General features: G+C 35.3%; 1 protein-coding gene and 1 long non-coding RNA gene across 3 annotated transcripts in view; one reads left to right on the top strand and one right to left on the bottom strand.

Moving 5' to 3' along the window:
• The window catches only part of apba1a (amyloid beta (A4) precursor protein-binding, family A, member 1a), a 101680-nt gene that overhangs the window by 41488 nt on the left and 39372 nt on the right, over positions 1–20820 (bottom strand). The gene's annotated exons all lie outside the window — the stretch shown is intronic.
• LOC130229627 (uncharacterized) lies at positions 7398–9251 on the top strand. The gene is made up of 5 exons (XR_008837863.1): positions 7398–7549; positions 7832–7887; positions 8027–8190; positions 8531–8673; positions 9203–9251. It is a non-coding gene; the product is annotated as an uncharacterized LOC130229627 (long non-coding RNA).

Genomic DNA, 20820 nt, shown 5'->3' with positions numbered 1-20820 from the left:
ATAACAAGCTGTCTGTATAAGCACACACTTACATGGACACGCAGCACCACACTGTCTCTCATTCACACACATACACAAACATAGACAGCACCAAACAAACACACGCATGCACACGCAAAAAAATAATTAAAAGATGATTCCTTAGATTTACTCATTTTTTTAAGTTAAGTGATTTAAACAAACAAATTAAGTTGAAAATTACTAAATGTTATTTGTTTGTTTAAATTCAATACATTTTAAATTTTTGCAACAATTTTGCAGACATAATTCTCTTTAGAGAACAATATAATTCATTGTTTTTTTTTTGTCTTGTGGTAACAGATTTTTCTTCATATCATTTCCCTATCCATCAAGATGACAGACAGACAGACAGACAGACAGACAGACAGATATATAGATAGAGATTTATCTATGTAAATTTCTATACTAAACAAGACATAGTTACTAATACATATGACACAATTCTGGTGCCTATTTGTTTCCCCCTACAATATCTCTTTGCAACAAATAGTGAAAACTGATGAGTTAAGACCTTCATCACCCTCAGCATTGGGAAGATTTATAGTTGCAGACCTGTCTGCGGGTGGTTAGCCAAACACAGCAGACATGATCAGTCTAGATCTGCCCCCCTTCTTTAAAGCTGGCAGGGATTTTGGGTCAGGGAGCCTGTGTATAAAAACAGTGCTGTTTGGCTGCAAACAAACAATGCAATTCATTAGTGCCTGCAGTCCCATAGTAGTAAAGGAAAGGGAATGAACCACTGCCTCAAGATAACTGACATGACTTGCCTGGTACACTAATTCTGTTATTAAACTTGGCCAAACTGGACACTGAAAGCGCATATAAAAGAGGACTACACACACACACACACACACACACACACACACACACACACACACACACACACACACACACACACACACACACACACACACACACACACATATATATATATATATATATATATATAGAGAGAGAGAGAGAGAGAGAGAGAGAGAGAGAGAGAGAGAGAGAGAGAGAGAGAGAGAGAGAGAGAGAGAGAGAGAGAGAGAGAGAATTGAATTTAAAGTGCCTTTTATTACAAATAATTAATCATCGTCACTTCATCAACTCACAAGGGATGTAAAAAATGTAAAATATATATATAAATACATTGATTAAAATAAAGTAAAAACTAACTCTTCTTCAACAACTGAACACAAAGCCCCACTTTCACACCACCTCATTTCAAAAGCCAACATATCTTTTGTAGATTTATAAAAACAATAATCAATCAGAACTCGTGATTTCAACCAAGTTACAAACATTGCCACCACATCTTCCCCAGACAATCTTTCAACCTTGTTTTTTCTGCTCATATAAATAGCTAGTTTAGCTTGCCCTAAAACAAAATTCAGAAGTTGACATTTAAACCTCTTTCTTTTAACAAATTAAAACCAAAAATAAAAACTCTCACAGAAAACATTTCATTACAGGAGGTAAAAATATTTTCCAAAAATAAAAATAAAGGTTTCAGTCTGTTACATTCCATAAAAGCGTGAAAAATTGTTTCTCTTTTTGAACAAAAAGGACAGTTAGCAATGGCATCATGATTAATAACTGAAATAAAAGCATTGACTGCAATAGCACAGTGAAGGAGTCTCCATTGTATATCTCCTGACCTTTTAGACAACGGTGGCTTATACAGTGACCTCCATTCAGGTTTAACATGTTCTTCTACACCCAACACTTCACGCCAAGGTGTGTCAATTTTATCGTTCAGTTCTTTTTTATTAAAAACTTTAACACAAACTTTGTAAAAATCTTTGCCAGTAACCATAGATAGACCCAAGCACAATGTTTTTTTGAAGTCCAGGAAGGGTCCTTTAAAATCCTCTAACTTGGGGAGCAACGTGAAAACCGGAAAAAAATCCTCTGATTCAGAATCATTTACTTTTCCACAATTGTCTTTTAGCAGAGTTTTTTCTTCATCACTGACCAGTCCTCTCCATTTCTGTAACATATATTCAACAGTCCGCAAGGATCGAATTCTTAAAACATCGGCCACTTCTTGCGTTTTTCTGAAGTCCACTCCAGCAATATGCAACAAACGTCCAAGCGTATAAATCTTTGAATTCTGCAACACTTCGTTAAGTCCATGAAATGAAGAACTGTCCTTTGTTAGATCGAAACGAGCTCCATATATTAGAGGCTCTTCCAACAACCAGTGGAGAGAACATGTACTATTTCTTTGCAAATTAAACAAACTCCACACCTTAAAAAGATTTCTGTAAAATATTGGCAGTCTATTAACATTTAATTTGAGGGGGTCCATTAAAAACAAGGCTTTATCCAAATCCAGCCCTGCAACACTGTGTAAAATTGAGCATGTCACTGCTCGCCATCCATACACTGAAGACCCATACAGAAATTTTTGTAAAAATTGTAATCGAAAAGCTGCTATTCTGCTTCTTAGCTGTATCAGACCTTGACCACCCTCTTCTTTGGTTAAATACAACACACTCTGTGGGACCCAATGCAAGTTATCCCAAAAAAAATTGACCAAAAGGCCTTGGAGTTCTGTTAATACTTGTGAAGGAGGATCTAAACAAGCTAGCCTATGCCAGAGACTGGAAGCTGCTAAATTATTCACTATTAAAACCCTTCCTTTATACGACATTTTGGGTATTAACCATTTCCATTTATTAAGTCTACCCTTTATATTATCCACAACCCCTTCCCAGTTTTTCTGAGTTAAACTTTCATCACCCAAATACACTCCTAAATATTTAAAACCACTTTTTCCCCAGATCAAGCCCTCAGGAAGGTTTGGCCTATCTTTTAACCAATTACCAATTAAAATTGCTTCACTTTTATTCCAGTTAATTTTTGCTGATGACAAACTTTTAAAATCCTTTAAGACTTCCATTAAAACTTGCACATCATTCTGCTTGTCAATAAAAACAACTACATCATCAGCATAGGCAGAAAGTGTGACATTATTTTTACATCCAGGTAAATTCAACCCACAAACTTTTTTTCTTAGTTGTTGTAACAAAGGTTCAATGGCAAGTGAATACAACATTCCAGATAATGAGCAACCTTGTCTTATACCCCTACAGACCTTAAAAGGAGCGCATAAGCCACCGTTTATTTTCAGCACACTTTCAACATCACCATAAAGTACTTTCACTTTATCAATAAAATCTTGACAAATACCAAAAGCTTCTAATGTTCTCCACAAATAAGGGTGCTCAACCCTATCAAAAGCTTTTTCTTGATCTAACGATATAAGACCAATTTTTAAATGAAGCAACTTGGAGACATCAAAAATATCTCGCATAAGGGTAATATTATCAAAAATTGACCTCCCGGGGACACAATAAGTCTGATCTGGATGCACCACTAAATCTATTACTTTAGTTAACCTGTTAGCTAACACTTTTGATAACAATTTATAGTCAGCACATAAAAGTGAGACAGGGCGCCAATTTTTCATTTCTAAAAGGTCTCCTTTTTTGGGAAGGAGTGTGATGACCGCTCTACGACTACTCAATGGAAGCCTGCCTGATGCTAAACTGTCATTAAGCACCTGCAAGAGGTCATCACCCACCTCGGTCCAAAAAAATTTATAAAAATCAACTGGAAGACCGTCAATTCCTGGTACTTTGCCAGATTCCATTTTTTGTAATGCTTTATACAACTCTTCCATTCTTAAAACACCAGAGATCTCATCATTTGCCTCCTCAGTCATTTGATTCAACCCTCTGAAAAAAACACTCTCTGAGTCCCACTCTGCATCCAACTCATTTTTATACAAATTTTCATAAAAACTGTTTGCTCTTTTACGTATTTCTTCAGGTCTAATTAAAATTTCCCCCATCTCAGAGCGTAACGCATGTAAAATACGTTTTTGGCCATTTTTTTTTTTCAAGATTAAAAAAATATTTAGATGGTGCATCCATTTGTTCAATTCTTAAAAAACGTGAACGAATTAAAGCCCCTTGTGTTTTCAACCCCAGTAGGTCTGCCAACTGAGTTTTTCTATTTGAAATTGTTTCTATACAATTATGATTGTTTGTTGAATCAGCCAGAATCTGCAAATTGATTATCTCTGTCTCCAAGGCTTTCATGGAACTATTTAACTCTTTGGTGACATTACGAGTGTACTGTTGACACAGTTGTTTGATTTGGACCTTCCCAAAATCCCACCATTGATTTAAATCTCGAAATGAATCCTTTGTTTTTCTAAAATCTTCCCAAAAAAACTTAAAAACTTCCTTAAAATCCCTATTGCATAGTAGATTGGTGTTGAAGTGCCAATATGCACTGCAGGGCTTAACTTCATTTAAAAAGAAGGAACATAAAACCATATGGTGATCAGAGAAACTGACTGGAGAAATTATGCAGCTTTTAAAAATGCTCAACTGATGTTTAAAACTATAAAAACGATCCAATCTCGCAAGAGAAAGAAAATTATCATGAGCATGAGCCCATGTATACTGTCTCTGTCCTTCATGAAAATGCCTCCAAATATCACATAAATCATTCATATTAATACATTTAATGAGACGTTCACGTGAAGGTATATGAGGTTCAATATGGTTCCTGTCAATAAGACTTTCTGTACAATTGAAGTCTCCCCCTAAAAACAAATATTCTTCTGAATTGCACTTTTGTAGCACAGTATTAAGCATATCTAAAAACACTAATCTTTCAATTGGTGATGTTGGAGCATAAACGCATATAAAAATGAGAATGTATTTTTCAAAGATTGCTCTTATTTTCAAAAATCTTCCTTTCACAATCTCCTCTACTTGAAAAGATACTGGACAAAAATTTTTTGTAAATAAAATACCCACTCCACCACTGATTGTGGTGTTATGACTAAAAACAGCATTCCCATCCCATTCTTGCATCCAATCAACTTCATTCTTAATGTCACTGTGTGTTTCTTGAATAAAAATAACATCTATGTTTTTCTGTTTAATAACCCCAAACAATTCAGCTCTTTTTTTGGAATTTCGTGCACCATTCACATTCAATGATGCTATGCACACTTCAGCCATAGTCAAACATAAAAAGAAAAAGAAACACAAACTATTGTGGTTCATCTTCATAAATTTATGCTTTTTCACTTCCATCATTCAGGTCTGCATTGAGTTTTCGCACTATTTTTTTCAATCGATACACTTCTTTGTTTGAAAAACAACCTTCAGCCATAAAACCTTTAACTTTATCCACAAACTGCTCAACATCTGGAAAGTATTCATTTACTAAGACGCCCCTCTTATTCTTCGTTGACCTTAGAAATAGTTTGATGTCATCTACTCCATAATTACGACTAGAAAACTCACTCTGAGACAGTGTAAGGCTTGAATCAGAGAGCTCGCTGTCACTCTCTGACTCAAGTTCATCTTCCATATCAACTTTTTTTACTTGCCGAAAACCATGCACATTGTCTGACTTTTTCCTTTTTAATGGCACCTTAAATACTGTTTTCTCCACGTCTGTTTCATTTTGCCCACCGTCAACCTCCCGAACATCCCCCAAAACAACTTCCAAATTTTGTTTATCGCTTGGCTCACCTTCGGCTTCCTCGTCTTCCACATCTTTTGCATTTTGCGCTTCCACCTCCACTGAAACCGATGCGTTCTCCACAGGATCCACACTGTGATCGCCATCATGACCGTTCGCTGCCACCACCGCAGGTTCCACCTCGGCGGGCTCATCGGCCGGTTGCTCGTCACCATTAGCTGCGCCGCCCGCATTAGCGGGGCGATTGTTTTCTTCAGTTTTGTTGGGACAAACACGGACCAAATGACCGATTTTTCCACAGCCAAAACACTTAATCTTGTCCGTGGTAATGAACACCACGTAGTCGAAGTCATCCACTCGGAAATTAAGCGTAAGCTCTAGATCAGCGTCATTGTTTACAATCATGTAAACAGAGCGTCTGAATGAAACAACGTGTTTCAGTAAAGGGGAAGCACCACCAATTGGAATTTTTTTAATCGAGGAAACCAGCTTACCGTAGCGAGACAGTGCTTGTGTTAAAACTTCATCACTAATAAATGGTGGGACGTTCGAGATAGTGACTCGTTTTGACGGCAATGAAAGAGGCATAACTAGAGTAAGGACACCATCCAGTATACCCTTACAAAAATAGCCTACAGGAATCCTGCAGGATTTTCATTTTTTCTGCAGGAACCTGCTGGTATCCTGTAGGAATTATGAAATCCTGCAGGACAAAATGACAATATGTGCAGGCAATTCCTACAGGTTTTAGAATCCTGCAGTACTTTTTACAGGAATCCTGAAGGATTTAATTTTTTTCCCTGCAGGATAGCTGCTGTCCTGCAGGAATTATAAAATCCTGTAGGACACATTGACGATATGTGCAGGAATTTCCTACAGGTTTTACAATGAATCCAAGCAAGTGACAAATCCTGCAGGATTTTATCATTCCTGCAGGACTTGCAGGAGTTATTTGTTGTAATTGGAATGAAAGAAAGAAATTCTGTCACTTGCTGTTGGTAGCATTACAATATGAGTTCTAACAGATAAACAATACAACAAACAAACAAAAAATTAATAAATACATAAATAAAAGTATACGAATAGATTATAGGCAATTATAAAAATCAACCATTACTCTAAACCATTCAAATTATGCATATATGCAAACAAACAAGCGCTACACTTTTACGTTTTATTTCTATACTTTTTTATTTCATTTATTAAAATGTCAATTCAGCTATTTGAATTCAACTAACATCTGTTTGGTTGGATGCAAAAAATTAAAATAAAAAACTGCAAGACCTGTCTGTGAGGTGGACACATGTTGAATGTATGTCTGTGCATTTTATGAGTTCAACAGAGTCTATCCCTTTTTCTTTTAAAATGTTTGTTGCTGTTATCCCTGATTCTCTGTCTTTTTGACCTGAGCAACCTATGTTATTCTGTGTCCATTGCTTTTTTGTGGCAGCTGGAACTGGTGCCTCTTCGTTTAAGTACACTTTTTATTCTATTTTTATCCTTTAAAAAAGCAGGTTAGGGTTATTGTTAGTTGGATTGGTAAACGTAATGTGTTTTCTGCAGTGTTAGAGTAAATTTAATTAGTACATTATTATAAACATTTTAAATAAAATAAGATATAAATGCAAAATTGAAATTAGATAATACATTGCTGCCAATAATGTAAAGGTCTATATTATATTTAAGTTAATAATGACTACTACTAATATGTGTGTGTATTATTTGGCAAATGGACTTTGTTAAACAAATTAAAACAAACATTATTTATAAACATACTTTTTTCTTTAAGAAAATAAATTCTTTGTGGAATGTGTGTGTTTTTAATAAATCTGCTTTACAGGTTCATACAGATAGTCTTTCACACTTAAAAAGACGCTCGTTTTTGCCACCTACTGGCGTAACAATGTAGTTTACATTATAAACTCCGGAAAAATGAATCATTCAGAGAAAAGATCCGATTCATTGAGATGACTCGCTTCACGTCGCCGATTCGAATGCACGTCAGTCAACTGTCACCAACCGTCTTCTGAAGGTAAAGTACTTTTCTTAAGTTATTTTATCGTTAAAATGCTATAATTACTTATCTATTTTAACGTTAAATCAGTAAATTGCTTTGTAACACCAAAACAAATGCTTTTTTTCCTTTTAAAGCCGAGATCACGTTAACAATACTAGTATATTGCTAACGTAATATACCCAGGCCTACTACCGCCGGCGCCTATATCAAAATTTAATTAAAAAAATGGCTATATTAATTATATTTTTATCATTTACTGCTTATAATTGATGTTAATGTCGTTTTTTGTTACCTCAGAAATCATTTTGATCGCCGGTCGGACAGCAAACTACCTGTTGGCAGGTTGACATAAGGTAAAACTGTTGTCATGGATACAGTCAGCTGAATCAACCAGATAAATGAATGATATATATTTGTGTGTATATATGTTTGTGTGTGTGGGTTTGTCTGTCTGTCTATCTGTCTGTCTATATATCTATCTATCTGTGTTAGAAAATGGGCAAAACATGGCTCCTAGTGGAATGAAGGGAGGAGCCACCGACCTGACATTGTTCCTAAAAAGAACCTACTGAAAAATAACTTTGAACCTGGAGATGTTGTGGATGTTGCCGATGAGGATGAAAGTTCACCAGCCACAGTTTTAAACTGTTTCTAAGGTATTTGTAAAGGTTTTTATGTGTTGTAAAGTAATCTGTGTTTTTGAAACTAATGAAGACAGCAGAAGTCAATGATTTATTGTAATTATTTAGCCTGACATGTTTACTGTTACAAAATATTTTAAATCTTTTCTAAAATAAAATATATTGTGTTTAAGTTTAAGTTTTTTACTCGGATATTTAAAAATAACTTATTTTAGAGCAGTAATCACAATATCGTGATATTTTTATCCAAAGTTATCATACCACAAGAAACTTATACCGGCCCATGCCTAATCATAATTGAAGATATGTATTTTCAACTTTTTAAGTATTTTTTAAAGTATTTACTTCTCTTTAGAGAACAAAGAAACTCTCAGGAGGAGGATATTCAGGAGAGGGGATTTTACAGACACAGCACAGAAGAAATTTCCAGATGTACCAATAAAAGTTATCAGGGCAGCACTCGGAAAAATTAAATGATGAGCACAAGTTACGAGTAAGGTAATAATTTGTACACACACGCACGCACGCACGCACGCACACACACTTGTATTATCACATTTGTGAATTGGAGAATACAACAAAAAAATTTTTTTTACAATTCTTTTTGCTGAAATAATAAAAGGAAAACCCCAGGATGGTGTTATCAAGACTTACAGAAAAAGGAAAATAAAATAGTGTGAGACTGGTAACGGCAGCCTGAAGAGGGAATGATGTCAGATCTACGATCTTGTCCCCATAGACACTTCATTAAATACTCCTCGCATAAGCGATCATTTATTTTTTGTAATTTGACGCAAAGATTATATTATACATAAATACATATAAATGTACATACATTTAAAAAATCTAAATATTAAAAACTTTAAGGTATATAGGATGCTGATGACTGTTAAACACATTTTAACAGTCTTGTGAAAAGGATGCATTGGTTGTTTATGGGGATTCATAGCTGTAATGCTTTTTATACTGTAAAGACTGCATTCTCCCCTACACCAACTATACCACTTACTTTCTTTACTTTTTTTAGGGAAATGGAGTAAATGCAGCCTGCTGTGAATTGGATTCTGCTTTGGTCTACTTTTTTCTTTTTTTCTTTCTTTTTTTTTTTTTTTTTTTTACAATTTTAATAAAAAATTGTGAAAATACATTGTTTCATTGTGAAATTTCTCTAAATTCATATCTGTCCTGCACGATAATCCTGCTGGAACTGTATATTTTAATAGACCTGTAGGATTGTAATTCCTGCAGGAATAATCCCTGCATAAATTTCCTGCAGGTATTCCTACAGGAAAATGAGCTGAAAATCCTGTAGGAAATCTGCACAACATTCCTGCAGGATTCCTGTGGGGTTTTTTTGTAAGGGTAATTCCTTTCTGAACCACTTCATTTGCATTCTCTACTGTGCTTAAAAAGATAACTATTGCACTATTCATTTTAGATGCAGACAAAATATTCTCATGTCCCACAATTTCACCAACAGCTAAACAACAGCTCTCCACGCTCACTGCAGACGCCACTTTCACACCGTGACGACGCGTGAGCGAGCTCAATCCCCGCGCACCTGTACCTGCCCCAGCCATACTCCCCACTCCCAAAACCCCCACAACCCCTACAACCCAATCCCCTCCCCCCGAAAAACCAAAGCAAATAAGAAGAAAAGAATAAACTCCTACACCATATAACAAAGAGTATAAGAGAAAAGGAAAAAGTTTGAAAAGCAAGGCACTCAAACACCCGAGTCACACACGCTCACTCACAACGCACTCACTCCCAGCATGCTCTACGAGAGAGAGAGAGAGAGAAATATATAGATATATAGATATATGATGGATTACACTGAACTAAACTGAACTTCAACTCTGAAAACTGTTCTGTTTTTGAAAAAAAATCTGCCCTTGGAGACATCACTAACAGGACTGATTGGGGATGTTCAATGTATTGCAATTATAAAGCATATGAAACTGTGTTTACAGTGAGTAACTGTTGCATCAGTCTCATCTGTAGACACAATGACTCAAGCAGCAGCTCAATGACAACAATCAAAACAGTCTCCTAAAGGAACGTCAATGAATACTCAAACCAATGTGAGATAAGTGTGACCCTGAATAAGAGTGATGTATTATTATACAAACAGTGAATTCATGTCATATCCAACACAAAATGAACTCATAAAATCTCCAGTGCAATTCAGCCCAGTCTGTCTCTTCCAAATGTGTAAATAGCTACACACACAGTAAAAAAGAAAAGAAATTACAAACAAAAAAGCACGATGTGTATGCGTGCATCATTGCCCCGGATTAACACTTCCAAATTTAACAGTGAAATGGTAGTGGCCAGAACAGTGACAGATGTCGAAAAAGGGTGGTGGGTCGATAAAGAGTGACACAATACACAATAGCCTACTAAGGTCTCTGTTAATGATTGCCTCTGTTTGAGCGGGGCAAAAAAATAAAAATACTATAAAAAAACAGTCAAACTCGACCAACTTGTTTGCTGTTTTAAGCTTGTTAATGCACACTACACTGGACACATTGACAGATGGTGTCACACTACGACAGATAGCAGACTCAGCTCATCTCACAATGTTGTGCTTATAATGCCAAATGCCGAGACCCTTCTAGAATATCTCTCCAGAATGCAATGAAGCTACAAGAGGCCACAGAAAAGAATCTTTCTCACAGATTTGTTTTGAATCTTCTCCTGAAGAATGTAGTCTTCTGCTTGGACAGGTTGTGGGGTACAGGTGAAAAAAAAATTGACATCAAGATTGAGTTGTGCTGTTTCTAGAGACAACTGAAAAAGTGAATGAAAGTTTTTTAAAGTTGTTGTTGAATGAAAAGTTGTTGAAAAAGGAATTGAGATCATTGATAAGCCCATCAATGTTTTTCTGCTTGTAAATCCAGCAATGAAAGTTGTTATTTTAAACCTTTCCCCATTTATCAGTGACAAAGTAACAAAATGTGAATTAGGGAGAACTGGCCAGATAGTTTCAGCAGTAAAAAAGATGCTGATTGCAAAATCCCACTTTTGAAGCATGTTGTTTGGTGACGAAGTAGTTCTGTCTTGTCTTGTATGTTGTGTTAGGCTTAAGTTTTTTGCTGGTTCCCCACAGGTCTCCAGCACTGCTGCCTCCTCACAGGTCTCCTACCCTGCCGGCTCCCTACAGGTCTCCTGCCTGTATATTGTCTAGTCCCACCCTCCTTGTTATCCAATTTTTTGTTAATTCTGTTCACCTGTTGTTTCTTAATTTGCTCTCATTTATAGTCTCCTAATATCTGCTGTCCTCTGCCAGTTTGTCATTGTTTATTGTCCTGCCTTGTATAGTCTTGTCCAGGGGTATGTTCTTCGTACGTGGATTACTCAACTAGCTGGATTTGGTTATTGACGATTTGACACGATCCAGGATCGTTTCGTTCTTCAAAACTCTTCCGAGAGTTGTTGTCATAGCAACAGTTCTAGTAGCTCAAACCTGCTAGGGAGCAGGTTTATTTCATGTAAACAGGATTAGATCCGGTCTGTTCAAGCAAAGGTAATACTGAAAGTATGTACCAAATGCTGACATTTTCTTACAGTAGTAATCTATAGATTATATAAACTTGGGAAAAAAGTAAAATAGTTATTAAAAAAAAGTTTATATGTACACATTTATATTTAATAATTAAATAATTAGTATTATTTATGTTTATATACATATAAGTTTAAAAATATATCTGAATAAAACTTAGCAAATAAAAGTACAAAAACGGTGTGGTTCTACCCAAGGGAATCAAAGAGAACATTATTTATATGGCATTTTTAGATACAAATGCGTACCATTTAAAGGTACCGATACAGCTCTAGTACAATTTCTGTAAGATAATAGACATTCACAATGTTCAACTGTTTTTTCATTGTTTGTTTTTTTATAAAGGAATAATAATTTATGCAGTTATGCATGTTTTGACAGATCACTTGTCGGTGATTTGATGTACACATGAAAGTATAAAGAATGCAGCCCACAACAAATGTGTAAAGTTATTGCGTTTCATATTTACCAAACCATTTACTTCATATTTTATATAAATTTGCTCACATGGATAATTAAATATTAATCAGATGATATTAATCAGATGATATTAATCACGCTGCTATGCTGTCAGCCAATCATTGCATTGCTAATCATGATTTCGAGGATTGATAGATCTGTCCTTCACAACACACGCAGCAATCTCAGATCAGTTTATCCAGACATTTTAATCTGATTCACGAACTTGTTTGAAGAACCAAATTAGCCAGAGATCAGTTATCAATATTAAAAGATCCGGGATCTGCCAAATCATCTTAGATCATTTAAGCGAGGTATGAAGAATGGACCCCAGCCCTGTTCCCTGCCAGCCTGCTCAGTCACGTTTGTTTGTTTATTTGTTTTTGTTAATGTTTTCTCCCTCAGGGTTGTTTTTGTTGTCTTTTTGTTTTATTTCATAGTTAATAAAAACCCTATTTTACTGCATTTGAGTCCTCATTTTTTTCCCATCCTGAAATCGTGACAGTATTGATCAGATCTTGTTTTCACACTTTCCCTGAAGTTGTTGTTCCAATCAAGTTTTTCTTCAGCCTAGAAATGAAAAATGGGCAAAGTAGAATCATTCACTGTCTTGGGGGAAAGAGCTCAATGATCCTGCTCATGTGCGCAGAAGGACCGCTGGTTACTACAAAGATTTATTTAATTGTGAGTATGTAGAGGACCACAAGCTCCTGCAACAGTTTCTCAGAGGCCTACGTCAAAGGCAGGAGGAGGCTATAGGGAGCCAACTATCTTTGGGAAAATTGTGCACTGCTTTAATGAGCATGAAAAATGGCTAGGCTCCAGGGTTAGATGGTGTAACTGTTGATTTCTATAAAGCTTTCTGGGATCTGCTGGGAATAATGAAGACAAGATATTTGTGCAGAACTTAAATAATAGACGGTTCACGGCCACAGAAGAGGACATTTTTCCAGAAATGATTACTTTATGTTTGTTGATTTTTTTGTAGGTAATTTTTTTTCTATGGTTGTTTTCATTTTTGGTTTCAGATTTGCAAAAAAGAAGAGAAAAAATAGCAAATTGTTAATTTTGTTGTAGGAAGTTTTACATAATTCACATACCAAGAAAAAAAAGGACAGAAGGTGACATTTGTTTAAATATTTTTAGAAGTTTAATTAAAGTGAGAATTTATTTTGATTTCGTATTTTATAAGAATGTAAAGGATTTAAAAATATGTGGATTAATAAAATATGTTGTGCACAAAATGGCTACATTTTTTTATAATAAATAAGTTATAACCAAAATGATTTTTTCCTAAGGTTCTCCTAAGACGTAAGATGTATATGAATGCAATGTAGGACTCCTAATATATATATATCTTTTTGATAAATCTGCTTTTTCAAATTCCTCCTACAAAATTTGTCAAATCCATAACAAATTTTCTATGTGTCATCTAGAGACCCTAGACAACAAAAATTAATCAAAAGAATTTTAAGTCATCAAGTGGTTTAGAGGATATTGTTCAATTATTTAATGGTTCGATGAATTCAAATTATTTTGATAACATTTTGTCATTATTGTCTATAAATGACACATGCCAAAATGTATGAAAACTGTTCAAGAGAAGATTGGAAAAGAAATGTTGCCAACATTAAATGGCGAGCTGCAACCTGTGTTGTCCACCAGAGGGAGACAAGACAACTAATTCCTTCACATTGCAAATTTAGCAAACTATGCCTATAATTACGCCTAAAAAAGATTTTTCATCAACTTCATAAAGATTTAATAAAGCCTAAAACAATATGTTTAATCAGTTTCCAAAGCAATTGGTGATCTTCAAAATACTTAAAATCAAGCAATATTCATAAATTTGTCAGACATGACTGCATAATTTGCAATCCAGTAATGACAAAATGACAACTCAGTGTGAGAAGCCTAGTGATTAAGTGCACAGACAAATGACGCAGCTACATTAATGGTGACATTCTAGACTTGCAGTCCTTTGCTACTACTCTCTTTACTGAATTTTTCCTGTTTAAGCATGAAAAAAGGCTAAATAAAGACACCAATATTATTGGTCAATTAATGTTAAATAAGAAAAATGTCCATTGTACAATCTGTATTCTGGTGTTTCGCAGCAGCCCATCAGTATTAGTCAAAATGTATAACAAAGCTGTAACATCATTCTAAATTCAGTTAAAGCTAATCTCACATAGAAAGTGGTCTGAGAGGTTTGGAATGACATGATGGAGAGAAATTAATAACAATTTCATTTTTGGATGAACTAACCCTTAAATCTCTTTCATCAAACCCTATTTCACATGACTTGTGCTTAGCATCACAAGTGCAACACTGCACCAGCTAACCATTCTAAGTTTACAAAATTGTATTTTTGAAGAAGTGTCAACATTTTTGAGGTGATAACATAGTATTATGCAAAGAACCACGTGTGAAAGTCTTCATTAAAGGGAAGCTATTATGCAAAATGACACTTGTGTGGGAACAGTGAATATAGCCAGCCTCTAATGGTAAAAAAAAATAAATGAATAAATGATATCCTGTATAATCACACTTGATACAAACAGTCTGTAGAAACACTTTGATTGAAATTCTCACTTTGTACATGTCATCGCCCCACCCACTAGTGACGAGCTCTCCCTCATTAGCATAATAACAGTCCTGAGTGAGAAGCAGCCATCCGCCATTAGTTTTCAACAGCTGTAAATAACATCAGCGATAGACAGGATTATACCTGTTTTAGAATGCACAAATGAACACCACAGTCTCCGTAGAGTAATGCATTCTGAGAAACTTCTTTTGATATTTTCAGTTTCTTACAGATAACGTTAGACCTGTTTTTGAATGTGATAAGGAAACCCGCGAGCAATCATTGTACGCATGCACTATCAGGATCGAGAAGAGATTCTAAGGAAAGTGCGAGAGATGGCACCTTTGAAGTTTAACGGACATTCAATAGCAATCTTTCCCGACTTCACAGCAAAGGTTGCAAAAGCCAGAGCAGCCTTTACAGAAGTAAAAAGCACACCAACAACCGGCCAGACATCCGCTACGGACTCGTCTACCCAGCCAAGCTACGGATCTCCTTCAAGGGCGATCAGAAGGAATTTACTGACCCAGAGCAGGCCATGGCTTTTGTGATGAACATAGAAACGGCAAGGATGTAACTTAACGGACAATGGATTCATTAGCGAGCGTTTAATGGACAGGAAAGTATGTAAAATAACGAATAACTAGCAATGTGAGTAAACAAACGAAAGTAGGCTATCAAAAGTACATAATGGCCTTTTGGTCTGTCTGTAGACTCGAAAACGGAGTACTGCCATGCTCATCGTATATTTATGGTAGGATAATAATTGTACCGTCCTCATAGAGCCTAATACTGCAATAATCTGTTCAAACCAATGTGAGTAAGGTTTCTGTTGGAGTCTAAGAGTATTTACATCTAACCCTTGTGCTAGATTAGACGACTGTTATAGAAACGTTAGGATAGTTGGTTATTGACATATAACGGTTTCCTAGAAACTCTGTTTAACACAGACTTCCCTTTTTGGTAGACCTTTTTTTTCTTTCTCTCTCTTCTTGTTAAATCCCATGTTCTATTTGGGTAGTGTTCATGCTTTGTTCTTCAGAGATTATTGGTTCCAAAGACTAAAGCAGCCTGCTTTTATTATATTTTATTTTATTAATGTGTATTCTTTAATTTTGTTTTGTTTATTCTCAACCCCTTCCCTCCCCAAGAGGAACATTTACTCTTATATACACACTACATGATTTATTTTCCACCTTGACTTCCCCATGCCTTCAGCACCATCCTCACTGTCCTAAACAGGTCAATGGGTCAAATTAAGATAATAAGCTATAATGTAAATGGCCCTCATAGCCCTATCAAAAGAAAGAAGACACTTCATCAGTTAAAACAACTTCAGTGTCAGATAGCATTTATTTAAGAAACGCACATATCAGATAGAGCATGAAAAACTTAAAAAATCATGGGCAGACAAAGCTTTCTATTCATCTCATAAATCTGGAAATAGGAGAGGAGTCTGCATTATAGTTCATAGAAGCCTATGCTTTACATCTACTACTGTTCATAAAGACACCGAAGGTAGATGTATTCTAGTAAATGGTAAAATTGATGGCTTGGAGATTTTACTTATGAATGTCTATGCCCCTAATGAAGACGATCCAGATTATATCAAACAAATTTTTAAAACGATACTACAACATAGCCAAGGAATCCTTTTGTTGGGTGGAGATTTTAATTATGCTATATCACAATATATGGACAGACATCCATCTCCAGGTTCCCCTCTTCCTAAAATGAGTAAGAAGCTAATTGGACTTAAGTTAACTTAAAGAAACTTAAAGAAACAGGACTAGTGGATATATGAAGACAAAAATTTCCCAGTATGAAAGATTTTACTTTCTTTTCCACAGAAGCAGAAAATACCGCAATTATATCATTGGATGCATACAAAGCATTTGATAGAGTCTCCTTGCAATTTTTGACCCATGCTATGCAGAAATTTAATTTTGGTCCCAACTTTCTTAAATGTGTAAATACCCTGTACTCCAACCCACAAGCCTCAATTAGAGTTAATGGACATAAATCAAGGCTCTTTAAGTAAGAACGAGGATGTAGACGCATTGAACCACTAGCACAGCTCATACGAGAAAGTGAGGTGATAACAGGTATTAAAATAGGTGAAGAAGAGCATAAAATTTCACTTTATGCTGATGATGTACTGCTGTTCTTATCTAATCCACAACTAACAATACCCAAACTCAGAAGAAATTATCTCATATTTTGGACGATACTCTGGCTGTAAAGTGAATATAGATAAAACTGAAGCATTAGATATTGGAAATCTAAGACCAGAAAGGGTGATAAAACCGAGTGGCTTTAGATGGCCCAATGAAGGCATTACATATCTAGGGATTCATATACCTACTCTACTACAGGACTTGCATGAAGCAAACTATCCTAAATTAATCAGATGTATCCAAAGTGACTTACAAAGATGGTCGGATACCCCTCTATACCTCTTTGGCCGTATGGAAAGTATTAGAATGAATATATTACCCAGACTCCTTTACCTCTTTCAAATGCTACCCATAGAAATCCCCAGAAATATGTTGGTGAAACTAGAAAGGCAGATCTCAAAATTTATTTGAGCAGGGCAAAGGCCAAGAATAAAATATAAAACACTACAGCTGATAAAAGAGGATGGTGGGATAGGTCTTTCCAATCTTAAACTTTATTATTGGCTGCACAGCTAAAACCAGTAGAAGCATGGTTGAAGGACAATATAGATACACGTTGGTTAAACATGGAGAAAAGTCTCTGTCACTCCTTTTTACAGACTCCAACAGTGGTAATGTAGTAATTGGCAAATGGACAAGAGTTACTTTAAAAATGGAAATGGAAAAAGATACAAATTTCCTTAAAAATCAATCATTCAGTTTCCCCATTATCTAGTATAAGTACGCTAAATGCATTCATACTATCAGTGTTAGATACTGGCTTTAAAAAATGGTCAAATAATGGACTAAATTTCATATATCAGCTTATCCACAAAAACAATTTAAAATCATTCGAAAAATTAGTAGAAGAATTCCAATTACCAAGAAGAGATTTCTACAGATATTAACAAATAAGAGATTATCTTACAAAACATAAAGAATGGGAGAATATCATCAATCCAAATGAAATAGAGAAGTTCATGATGAAAATACAGATGGGGACTACTGGCAAGCAAATTATTTCTAAACTACATAAAAGTCATATCATTCATATAATACTTTTGCATATGAAGAACGATGGGAGGCTGAAATGCAGGTAGTGATTACACAGGAAAACTGGATTGATATATGCTCAGAAGACCATAGAGTCACAAACTCAAATGTATGGAGAGAATTTAAGTGGAAAATCATTACAAGATATTTCCGCATCCCACAAATTGTAGCAAAGAAAAAAATAGGCTCATCTAGATGCTGGAGAGAATGTGGTAATGCTTTAGGGAACCACTCTCATATCTTTTGGTACTGCTCAAAACTGCAGCAATTTTGGAATGATATCTATAGGGTACTTGGAGACATATTGTGTATTGATATTTCCTTTGATCCACTGTGGCAGTCCTAGGTATGGTGCCTGAGAGCATGGGGGAACGAAGATGTACTAGCACTAAAGAAACTAAAGCACTAAAATGTATTATGTCTAACTGGCTCAGATCAGACCCACCTACGTATGACCAATGGATAAAAAAAATTAGAGAAATTTATGAAATGGAAAAAATAACCTATTGCCTTAGACTCCAGAGGAATATATTTGAAGCAAGATGGAACCCAATTCTAACAGTTATACATGAGTAACTTTAAACATACAACATAGATTTAATAAACAGCTACATTACATGCACGATAAGTATTTGAGACATCTCCCCCCCCCCCCCCCCTTTTTTTTCTTTTATTTTCTTATTATTTTTATTTATTTATTTTAATATATTTTTATATATAACTTCATATATCTATTGTTTTAAAATAAAACTGTGCAAATGTACCCTTTTTTTCATTTTCTCTGTAATCTTTTAAGTATCTATCTGTATCCTTACTGACTATTTCTGATGTATCTCTGATTTTGTGTTGTTCTAATAAAAAACAGTTAAAAAAAAAAAGAAAAGAAGGACGGACAATGAGAGCACATGGCCAGCAAAAAATAAATACGAAACCATGTGCTTACAGGTACACAACCAATAAAAAGACATTAAACAGAGATACAACTGACAAAGTTGTCAGGGCAAGGCACTGAATGTAGGTAGAGGCACATTTTTCAGTGAGCCCGGGATGCAATTAATTTATGTAATTTACTTGGAATAAATTCCAAATAAGACCTACACTATTTTTATTTCAGCATGGTTGACTGTGTACTATATAACACTGTGATTTACCAGGAAACTGGATTTAGAATTTACAGTGCAGTAAATCATCTAACAATCTAGGACAAATTCAAGCTTTTGAGACAAGCCTGTCAATATTTCATGTCTAGAATGCTTTTTTTTCTCCTTGGAACATGGAAGACACAAAAATATGAATTAATCTGCTTCGACAGATTATCATTCTCAGAATTACAGCTGAACTGCATGTACATGATTGTACTATTTATTCCCTCTGGATATTATACCACCCTGATTTCCCATGAGGTCAGTCTATTAAAAGAAAGCTTTTTGTCTTTATTTTAACTGGAGTCTTGGGAAGCTTTGAGAAAAGCTGCAAATAAAGATACATTAGCATATCTCTCTAATATTGCTAATCAATGGTATGGATCTACCCTCCCTCCCTCCACCCACCCACTCACATCTGCCTTTGGCAAATCAAGAATGACCTGTGACTCACTGTAACTGGATCAGCCAATAACCCCCCTTGTAGCAACAGAAATAATTATATTTGTCAAAATAATGAGGAGAAATGGTACAGTTGCTCAGTAGGTCAAGGACATGATGTCGAGCTGTAACAATTCCTACAGAGGGCTGGATACTAAAAGTAGTAAAAATAAAATTAAATACATCTTTAACATGACATATTACTGTATGTATGTGATTTAATCATGAACACAAGAAAGAAAGTGTTTTTTTATCTGCATGTGAAGAAAATTGCCTGTGTCATGCCTTGCTAATTATTTGAACTTTTGGTGAGCTACAAGGTAAAACCTTCTTAATCCTGCCTTAATTACAAAATGATTCTCAAGCAGAACCTAGCCTCAAGGACATTTGGCTTCAAATCAGTACACTTTATCTGTTTTTGCAAGACTGGAAGAGGTTTTGTTTTAATCTTGCTCCAGCTACACTGTTGTCCTCACGTATCTGTGCTCTTCTCATTATTTCCACTACTTTTCCTAAGGACACATTGCGTTTCAAACAGAACATGACTCTTAAGATATCAAAGGCAGATCCAGCAGACGAATACCAAAGTGAACAAATGTTTAGATGATGTAATAGCAGCAGATCAACTGACATGTAAGAGGAAGATTCAAGTACATTTGAAAAAGACCACCACTAATGAAAACATCTGAATTTCACAATATTATACCAACAGTGGTGACCAAAACAGCTCACTTTCCGCTGCTTTTTCATAGTCTCTTGTCCACTAAATACAACTCAGATGAGTCCAGTTATATCATTTTTAATCCCAAACCTCGGATGTCACCACCTCATCTTGATCAAGTATTTCCCCTATGATGTTTGGATAATTTTACAACAACAACAACAACAACAACAACAACAAAAATATGACTATCAATTACAACAACAAAAATATGAAATATGTGCTATCATTTATCATGCTCATGCTTTTCCAAAACCACATGACTTTCTTTTTACATTTAGTAAAACGGTAGATATATATATATTAATCTTTAATAAATATGGACGGCTATGTCGCAGTAAGGAAAAGGAAGCACGAAAGGGAGGAAGATTGGTAAACAGGAGACAGGGGATGGGATTTATTTTTTTTTTGATATTGAAATGTATACATCACCAGTAAGCTAAAATACGCTTTACATTTGTTGTATGGTTTGTTAGGATAGGGCAATATTTAGCTATCAGTCTATCACTGTTTGGTGAATA

This window comes from Danio aesculapii, chromosome 5 (genome assembly GCF_903798145.1).
Source record: "Danio aesculapii chromosome 5, fDanAes4.1, whole genome shotgun sequence".
In the NCBI taxonomy this organism is placed as follows: Eukaryota; Metazoa; Chordata; class Actinopteri; order Cypriniformes; family Danionidae; genus Danio; species Danio aesculapii.
Note: the sequence above shows the minus strand (reverse complement) of the source record. Positions and strands in the feature narration are given on the sequence as shown.